The following is an 8,859-nucleotide window of genomic DNA, read 5'->3' as shown; positions in this document are numbered from 1 at the left end:
TATTGTGTGCAGTTTTGGTTGCCATACTATAGGAAGGATGTGGAGGTACTGGAACGGGTGCAGAGGAGGTTTACCAGTATGTTTCCTGGTATGGTAGAAAGAACATATGAGGACAGGCTGAGGCACTTGGGGTTGTTTTCATTGGAGAAAAGAAGGTTTAGGGGTGACTTGATAGAGGTGTACAAGATGATTAGGGGTTTAGATAGGGTTGACAGTGAGAATCTTTTTCCACGTATGGAGTCAGCTATTACGAGGGGGCATAGCTTTAATTTAAATTAAGGGGGGGTAGGTATAGGACAGATGTTAGGGGTAGGTTCTTTACTCAGCGAGTTGTGAGTTCATGGAATGCCCTGCCAGTAGCAGTGGTGGACTCTCCCTCATTATGGGCATTTAAGCGGGCATTGGATAGGCATATGGAGGATAGTGGGCGAGTGTAGGTTAGGTGGGCTTGGATCAGCGCAACATCGAGGGCCGAAGGGCCTCTACTGCGCTGTATTCTTCTATGTTCTATGTTCTATGAGTCAATACCCCTCTCACTGCCCCAGGTTACAGAAAATCACAGTGAATGCTGCATAGTCCTGGTGAACAAAGCCAGTTTTGAGCAGGTTGAAGACAACCCACCATCAGATACCCCCCATTCTAGGCACTGGCTTATAGATAAGACAGGGAGGCTCGGGAACGTGTCTAAAGAGAGAGCTCAAAGAAGACAGCTTTGCATAATATGTGGGGGGTTGGTGCTGGGTTTTTCTTCACAGGGTGGACTGGTCAAACATCGCAAACACAAACCGAGGGTATCATCCAGACTGACCACCTGAAACAGACCCAAGCCCATAGGTCACAGGGGTTTGGGACATTGTGACGATATGTATGTAACACATATTACAGAGAGAGTGAAGTGTTCCTCAGTGGTGGAGCAGTACCCGATATTGTGTGCCAATTCATTATCCAGAGCCAAGGCTAGAATTAGTCACATTGGAACAGGGTCATAGGATCCCCAAAGTGTGGGAGTAGGCCATTCAGCCCATCGAGTCTGCACCAACCCTCCAAACAGCATCCTACACAGACCTAACTCCGTATCCAATTCCTACATTTCCCCATGCACCTAACCATGCAGACACGGGGAGAATGTGCAAACCCCACACTGACAGTCGCTCAAGGCTGGAATTGAACCCGGATCCCTGGTGCTTTGAGGAGGCAGTGATAACCACTGAGCCACCGTTTCACCATTATATCTTAGATTGTTAGAGAGAACCATTACAGACATAACCAGCCAAACTGCATTGTAACCTATCCTAGGTTCAATAAACATAATTCAATACAAGGAGATTGTGAATAGGCAGAATTATTTTCAGTTTCTGGATCAGTGGTGCTGGAAGAGCACAGCAATTCAGGCTACTCTCTCCCCACCCCCACCCTCCTCTAGCTTATCTCTCCACGCTTCAGGCTCTCTGCCTTTATTCCTGATGAAGGGCTTTTGCCCGAAACGTCGATTTTGCTGCTCGTCGGATGCTGCCTGAACTGCTGTGCTCTTCCAGCACCACTGATCCAGAATCTGGTTTCCAGCATCTGCAGTCATTGTTTTTACCTCGCAGAATTATTTTCAGTGTCCATATTACAGGAGGAATGTGATAACATTGGAGAAGGTGCAGAGGAGGTTTACCAGCATGTTGTCTGGGCTGGAGAGTTTCAGTTCTGAAGAGAGACCGGACAGACTGGGGTTAGAGCAGAGGAGATTGACAAAGGGTATGATTGAGGTGTACAAAATGATGAAGGGTTAGGATTAGGGTTAGGTTAGGGTTAGATTTAGGGTTAGGGTTAAGCAGGAATTAACTGTTCCCCTTGGTATAGGGATTAATTGAGAGGGGTTTTTTTCATTCCTTCAAGGGACATGGGTGTCAGTGGCTGGGCCCAGCATTTATTGCCTATCCCTAGTTGCCCTTGAGAAGGTGGTGCTGAGCTGCCTTCTTGAGCAGCTGCATAGATTCATGGCAAGGGGCAGGAGGTTTGGAGGGGAATGTGATGTTAACTATTTTCACCCGGGGGATGTGTGAATCTGGCAGAAACCTTCAGAGGTTTGAAGGTGGACTTAGATGTGCAATTGTGATGCCAAGCGTTGGAAAGTGGGAATAGAGTGGTCCTGTTGTTGTCTTTGATTGTCACAGACTCGATTGGCCGAGAGATGTTTCTCTGTGCCCTCGCATTGTGTGACTCTTAAAACCCAATGCAAAGACCACAGTCCTTGCATTTTGGCCAAACTGTGACATCCATCCACACTCGCGATTGTTCCCTGAACTAAACCACTCAGTCGTCTCTAAACTGCTATGCCCGAGGCTTAAGAAGAATGCCCACTGCCACCATATTTCAGCACATGGTATGGAGCTGCCAGTGTTGGACTGGAGTGGACAAAATTCAAACTCACACAACACCAGGTTATAGTCCAACAGGTTTATTTGAAAGCACTAACTTTCGGAGCACTGCTCCTTCGTCAGTGGGGCAGGATCATAGGACACTTGTAAAAGATCAAAGTATCACAGAACTGGTTTGTCCAATACATCGCATCAGTGTATGACACTTTAATCTTTTGCTATAAATTCTGTGTCCTATGATCCTGCCCCAGTAGGTACCTGACGAAGGACGGGCGCTCTGAAAGCTGGTGCTTCCAAATAAACCTGTTGGACTATAACCTGGTATTGTGTGAGTTTTAACTTTGTTCACTACATTTCAGGGCAACCAGAGATGGGCATAAAAAAGGGCAAGGTTTATTGAAGAATGGCTCCATCCCCATTCCTACCCCCCTCCGAACCTGCCCCCATCCTGAGGGCAAATCAATTAAAGGGACACAAAGTAATTAACTCTCCCTTTCTCGCCCTGACACGAATGTGGAGACTGGAGAAAAGGAGGTTTAACCTGACACTGTGACATTGGGGAAACTGTTCCTGTTGAAAAGGTCAACTCAGCAAGTTTCCAAATTACAAGGGAAGGAAACAATCAATGAGCCAGTTTGTTCTTATCTCACTTCAAGAACCAGATTCCTTCACTGACCAACAATGTTATCGGAATGATAAAAAAAAGGATGACACAAAGTCTGGGGAGGAGGATGGACAGGAGCAGATTGAGTAGTGTTCTGACCAGGAGAGGTCATCATGGGAGTGAGAGGGGAGCAACATCTTTAACCTTTGTTCATAGCTTAGATTCCTGATACCTGGGATCATCTTCAGCCTGTATCCTCTCAAGGGGCAGGTTACAGGCCAGTATTGACACTTGGGCACCATTTTGGGAGTAGTTGCCATGGCGCCATATTGTCCAGGTGCCATCTTGGAAGCCATTTGTTTCCAGGCCACTGTGGGGGACATTGCAGCAGGAAAGGGAGAAGACAGGCAGTGTGGCGTTAAAATCTATCACAATGCAACACAATATCAAGCAGCAGATGCAATTTGCAAGCTGTAGTCCTGGGTATAGCCCAAGTGATGTGTAACAGCTGCTTCCAGCTAAAATAAATTTTTTTGAAAAACACAGCTAATTAAACTTTGCCAATTGCTGATCTCCTGTGGGGTCACGAGACATTTATGAGGATGATTATCAATCACGATGTGATTTTATTTTCTCTCCACTCGGACTTCCATCCAATCAGCAGTTCCACACACGTGGAAGCTCGGCAGTGTATTGTGGTGGGCTATTCACCAGCTGCGGCATCACAGATCTCACGTTGATGCCAGCGTGTGTGCTCTTCCTGTGTTAGGAGAAGGTCACGGGGTACTCATTCGGTGCCGGAGCTCTGTCATGTTTGACTTCTCTGAACATAATGTTGCTAAAGCAAGGAACCCCATCAGAGTCAAGCATCCCCCCCATTCTCGGGGTCCTCCACCCATCCCTTCCTCTCACGACCGCAAACCCTCTGGTGATTGATGGATGGAAACAGACACTTCGGTCCAACTCGTCCATGCCGACCAAATATCCTAAATTAATCCAGTCCCATTTGCCAGCACTTGGCCCATATCACTCTAAACCCATCCAGATGCCTTTTAAATGCTGTAAATGTACCAGCCTCCACCACATCCTCTGGCAGCTCGTTCCATACACACACCACCCTCTGCGTGAAAAAGTTGCCCCTCAGGTCCCTTTTAAATCTTACCCCACTCACCTTAAACCTACGCCGTCTAGTTTTGGACTCCCCTATTCACCCGATACATGCCTCCTCATAATATTATAAATCTCTATAAGGTCACCCATCAGTCTCCAACGCTCCAGGGAAAAACAGCCCAAGCTTATCAGCCTCTCCCTGTAGCTCAAACCCTCTAAACTCAGCAACATCCTTTTCTGCATCCGTTCACATTTCACTGCATCCTTCCGATAGCAGGGAGACCAGAACTGAAGGAATGATGATATTATTCCAAGTCAGAATGATGCACGACCTCGAGGGTTAATGCTCCTAAGGACATCCAGCCTTTCTCCCTCTTGGTGATAGAAATGGTGGATTTGATAGGTGCTCTTGAAGGACAGTTCTTGTCATACGTCTTTGTACAGCGTATTGTACACACTGTTGATACTTTACAACATTGATAAAGGGAGGGAATTTTTACAGTTTATTTATGGGGATGTGGGTGTCACTGGATGGTAAGCATTTACTGCTTATCCCATGTTGCCCCTTGAGAAAGTGGTGGTGTTCCCAATATCTGCTGCCCTTGATCTTCTAGATGGAAGTGGTCATGGTTTAGAAGGTGCTGTCTAAGGATCTTTGGTGAATTTCTGCAGTGCATCTTTTAGATAGTACATACTGCTGCTACTGAGCATCATTGGTGGAGGGAGATGATGCTTGTGGGTGTGGTGTTAATCAAGCGGGCTGCTTTGTCCTGGATGGTGTTGAGCTTCTTGAGTGTTGTTGGAGCTGCACCATCCAGGGCAAGTGGGGAGTATTCCCTCACACTCCTGCCTTGTGCTTTGTAGATAGTGGATAGACTTTGGGGAGTCAAGAGGTGAGTTACTCACCACAGTATTCCTAGCCTCTGATCTGCTCTTGTAGCCATTGTGTTTATACGGTGAGTCCAGCTGAGTGTCTGGTCAATTAGGTGAAAGTGAGGACTGCAGATGCTGGAGATCAGAGTCGAGAGTGTGGTGCTGGAAAAGCACAGCAGGTCAGACAGCATCCGAGGAGCAGGAAAATCAGGAAGATGACGGGCTTTTGTCCGAAACGTTGATTTGTCTGGTCAATTATGTCATCGTCCATGGGACGCTAATTGTTCAGGTTAGACTTGTCTTGCCTTTTATGTTCGGGACATACCTGAGCAATAGTGATGGTGCTGTCTGGGTCATTGTCTGGACAGTATGATTCCGTGAGTGACTGTGTCAGGCTGTTGCTTGGTTAGTCAATGAGACAGCTCTCCCAATGTTGGCACTAATCCCTCCAGATGTTAGTGAGGAGGACTTTGCCGGGTCGACAGGGGCTGGCTCTGCCGTCGTCTTTTCAGGTGCCGAGGTGATCCCTCTGGTTTCATTTCTTTGTGGAGACTTGGTGGCGATTGAAACAGCTGAGTAACTTGCTGGGCCAATTCAAACAGTGCTATAGGTCACCCAGGCAGCTGTGGGTCTGGAGCCACATGTAGGCCAGACCAGCTGGGTACAGTAGATTTCCTTCCCTTAGTGGCATTTAGTCAACCATGCAGTTTTCTTGACAATCAACAACGATTTAGCAGTCATCAGTCGATTCTTAATTCCAGATTTTTTTAAAAGCTGAACAAATTCAGCATCTGCCCTGTTGGGATTGGAACCCAGGTCCCATCCACTGAGTTTCTGGATAAGCAGTCAGCAGATTATGCTATGGTCTCTCATCTGAGAAGAAGATAGCAATCAGTAGACACTAGATTCCCAACAGTAACCTACAACACCCCAAGGTGGGACCTGAACCCACAACCTCTGTGGGGGGGGGGGGGAAGAGAGGAAAGCCAGTGTCTTACCCATTACGCCACTGGGTCCACACGTCAAGCTGAATACAGGGAATCATGAAATATGGTTATTTTGTAAAGAAAAGCTTCATTTCAATTAGAGCAGCAATGGGGAGATTGAAGCTTCAGACCTATCACAGCAATATTACAACCCAAGCAATTCTAAAGTAATAGATTGAAAGTAATGGTCACTGGATGAGGGGTGAGGACAATAGAATCATAGACCTTTACAGGACAGAGGGAGGCCATTTGAACCATCCTGTCTGTTCTGACTCCTGAAAGACCTACCCAGCGAGTCGGAATCTCCTCGCCTTATCTCTGCCGCCCTCTAAATCCATCCCTTTCAAATATATATATCCAGGTCTCTTTGAAACCTCCAATAGAATCTGCCTCTACCAGGCAGCACAGTCCAAAGGGCGGAAGTGAGGACTGCAGGTGCTGGAGATTAGAGTCAAGATTAGAGTGGTGCTGGAAAAGCACAGCAGGTCAGGCAGCATCTGAGGAGTTGGAGAATCGACGTTTTGGGAAAAAGCCCTTCATCAGGTCGACCTGTCTGGTCAGTTATGTTATCTTCCACGGGGAGCTAATTGTTCGGGTTAGATTTGTCTTGCCTTGATGTCCAGGACATACGATTCAGATGGCAGCTGTGGGTCAGGAGTCACAAGTAGGCCAGACCAGCTGGGGATGGTAGATTTCCTTCCCTTAATGGCATTTACTGAATCAAGCTGGTCTTTCGACAAACAACGATTTCACAGTCATCAGTCAATTCTTTTTTAAAAGCTGAAATCGAACTCCACCATCTGCCTGGCAGATTATGCCACTAACTCCTCCTAAAGAGGACAGCGCAGTCAGTAGATGCTCAACAACCAATGTTAACCTACAGTACCCCAGGTGGGACTTGAACCCACAATCCCTGGCTCCGGAGGCCAATGCCTTATCCATTAGGCCACTGGGGCTTTGTTGGGGCAGGAGTACAGCGAAACAAGAAATTTGATATTTTGTCCAAAGAAAGCTTCATTTCAATTAAAGCAGCAATGGAGAGACTTTTAAATCATTGCATTGCAAACATTTGAAGTTTCAGACCTATCACAGCTGTAATACAACCCAAGCAATTCTAAAGTAATAGATTGAATGTAACGGTCACTGGATGAGGGGTGAGGATATACAATCATAGACCTTTACAGGACAGAGGGAGGCCATTTGAACCATCCTGTCTGTTCTGACTCCTGAAAGACCTACCCAGCGAGTCGGAATCTCCTCGCCTTATCTCTGCCGCTCTCTAAATCCATCCCTTTCAAATATATATATCCAGCTCTCTTTGAAACCTCCAATAGAATCTGCCTCTACCAGGCAGCACAGTCCAATTCTGGTGAGTTGTTGTCTGAGTGTGGCTGTTGGTTTGTGTGGTTGGCAGGGACAGGCCACTATAAATGCCGGAGGAAACACCACAGAAGCGCTTCACAGGAGGCTCCCAAGCACTGAGGATGTCACCTAGACAGGGGACGAAACGTTTGCAACAAAAATTTCCAGCTCGGCGAACAGAACCACAACAACGAGCACCCGAGCTACAAATCTTCACCCAAACTTTGAAGCTGGAGATTAGAGTTAAGATTAGAGTGGTGCTAGAAAGCACAGCAGGTCAGGCAGCATCCGAGGAGCAGGAGAATCGACGTTTAGGGAAAAAGCCCTTCATCAGGTCGACTTTTCTGATCAATTATGTCATCTTCCATGGGGCGCTAATTGTTCAGGTTAGATTTGTCTTGCCCTTTATGTCCAGGACATACCTGGGCAACAGTGATGGTGGTGTCTGGGTCATTGTCTGGACAGTATGATTCCGTGAGTGACTGTGTCAGGCTGTTGCTTGGTTAGTCAGTGAGACAGTTCTCCCAATGTTGGCACTAGCCCCTCCAGATGTTAGTGAGGAGGACTTTGCAGGGTCGACAGGGGCTGGCTCTGCTGTTGTGATCCCTCTGGTTTCATTTCTTTGTGGAGACTTGGTGGCGATTGAACCAGCTGAACCAATTCAGACAGTGCTGTAAGTCACCCAGGCAGCTGTGGGTCTGGAGTCACATGTAGGCTAGAACAGCTGGGGATAGTAGATTTCCTTCCCTTCATGGCATATAGTGAATCAGGCTAAATCTTTCAACAATTAACAATGATTTCGCAGTCATCAGTTGATTCTTATTTCCGGATTTATTAAAATCTGAATTCAAATTCCACCATGTGCCCTATCACAAGAGACACCCAGGTCCAATCGCCAGTTAAACAGTCCACAGATCATGCAAGGGTTGCCCATCAGGCAGGAGACAGCCATGAACCAGTGCCCAAACCAAAGCAGCAATCTACAGCACCCCAGGTGGGACTTGAACCCACAATCCCTGGCTCCGGAGGCCAATGCCTTATCCATTAGGCCACTGGGGCTGTTTCATATACAGCATGCAGGGAAACAGGAAAAGTGGTTATTTTGTCCAAGAAAGCTTCATTTCAATTCGAGCAGCAATGGAGAGATTTTTAAATCATTGCAAACATTTTGAAGTTTCAGACCTATCACAGCCGTATTACAACCCAAGCAATTCTAAAGTAATAGATTGAATGTAACGGTCACTGGATGAGGGGTGAGGACAATACAATCATAGACCTTTACAGGACAGAGGGAGGCCATTTGAACCATCCTGTCTGTTCTGACTCCTGAATGACCTACCCAGCGAGTCCGAATCTCCTCGCCTTATCTCTGCATCCCCAAATATCCATCCCTTTCAAATATATATATCCAGGTCTCTTTGAAACCTCCAATAGAATCTGCCTCTACCAGGCAGCACAGTCCAAAGGGCGGAAGTGAGTACTGCAGGTGCTGGAGATTAGAGTCAAGATTAGAGTGATGCTGGAAAAGCACAGCAGGTCAGGCAGCATCCGAGGAGCA

The 8,859-nt window shown here is 46.9% G+C and overlaps 2 non-coding genes across 2 annotated transcripts; both read right to left on the bottom strand.

Annotated features, from left to right (window-relative positions):
- Positions 1-6,822: 6,822 nt before the first annotated feature.
- trnar-ccg lies at positions 6,823-6,895 on the bottom strand. The gene has a single exon. It is a non-coding gene; the product is annotated as a tRNA-Arg (tRNA).
- Positions 6,896-8,287: 1,392 nt separating this feature from the next.
- Positions 8,288-8,360, bottom strand: trnar-ccg. The gene has a single exon. It is a non-coding gene; the product is annotated as a tRNA-Arg (tRNA).
- Positions 8,361-8,859: the final 499 nt, after the last annotated feature.

Source organism: Chiloscyllium plagiosum, chromosome 3 (assembly GCF_004010195.1).
Source record: "Chiloscyllium plagiosum isolate BGI_BamShark_2017 chromosome 3, ASM401019v2, whole genome shotgun sequence".
Taxonomy (NCBI): Eukaryota; Metazoa; Chordata; class Chondrichthyes; order Orectolobiformes; family Hemiscylliidae; genus Chiloscyllium; species Chiloscyllium plagiosum.
The sequence above is the reverse complement of the archived record's forward strand: the minus strand, read 5'-3'. Positions and strand labels throughout refer to the sequence as shown.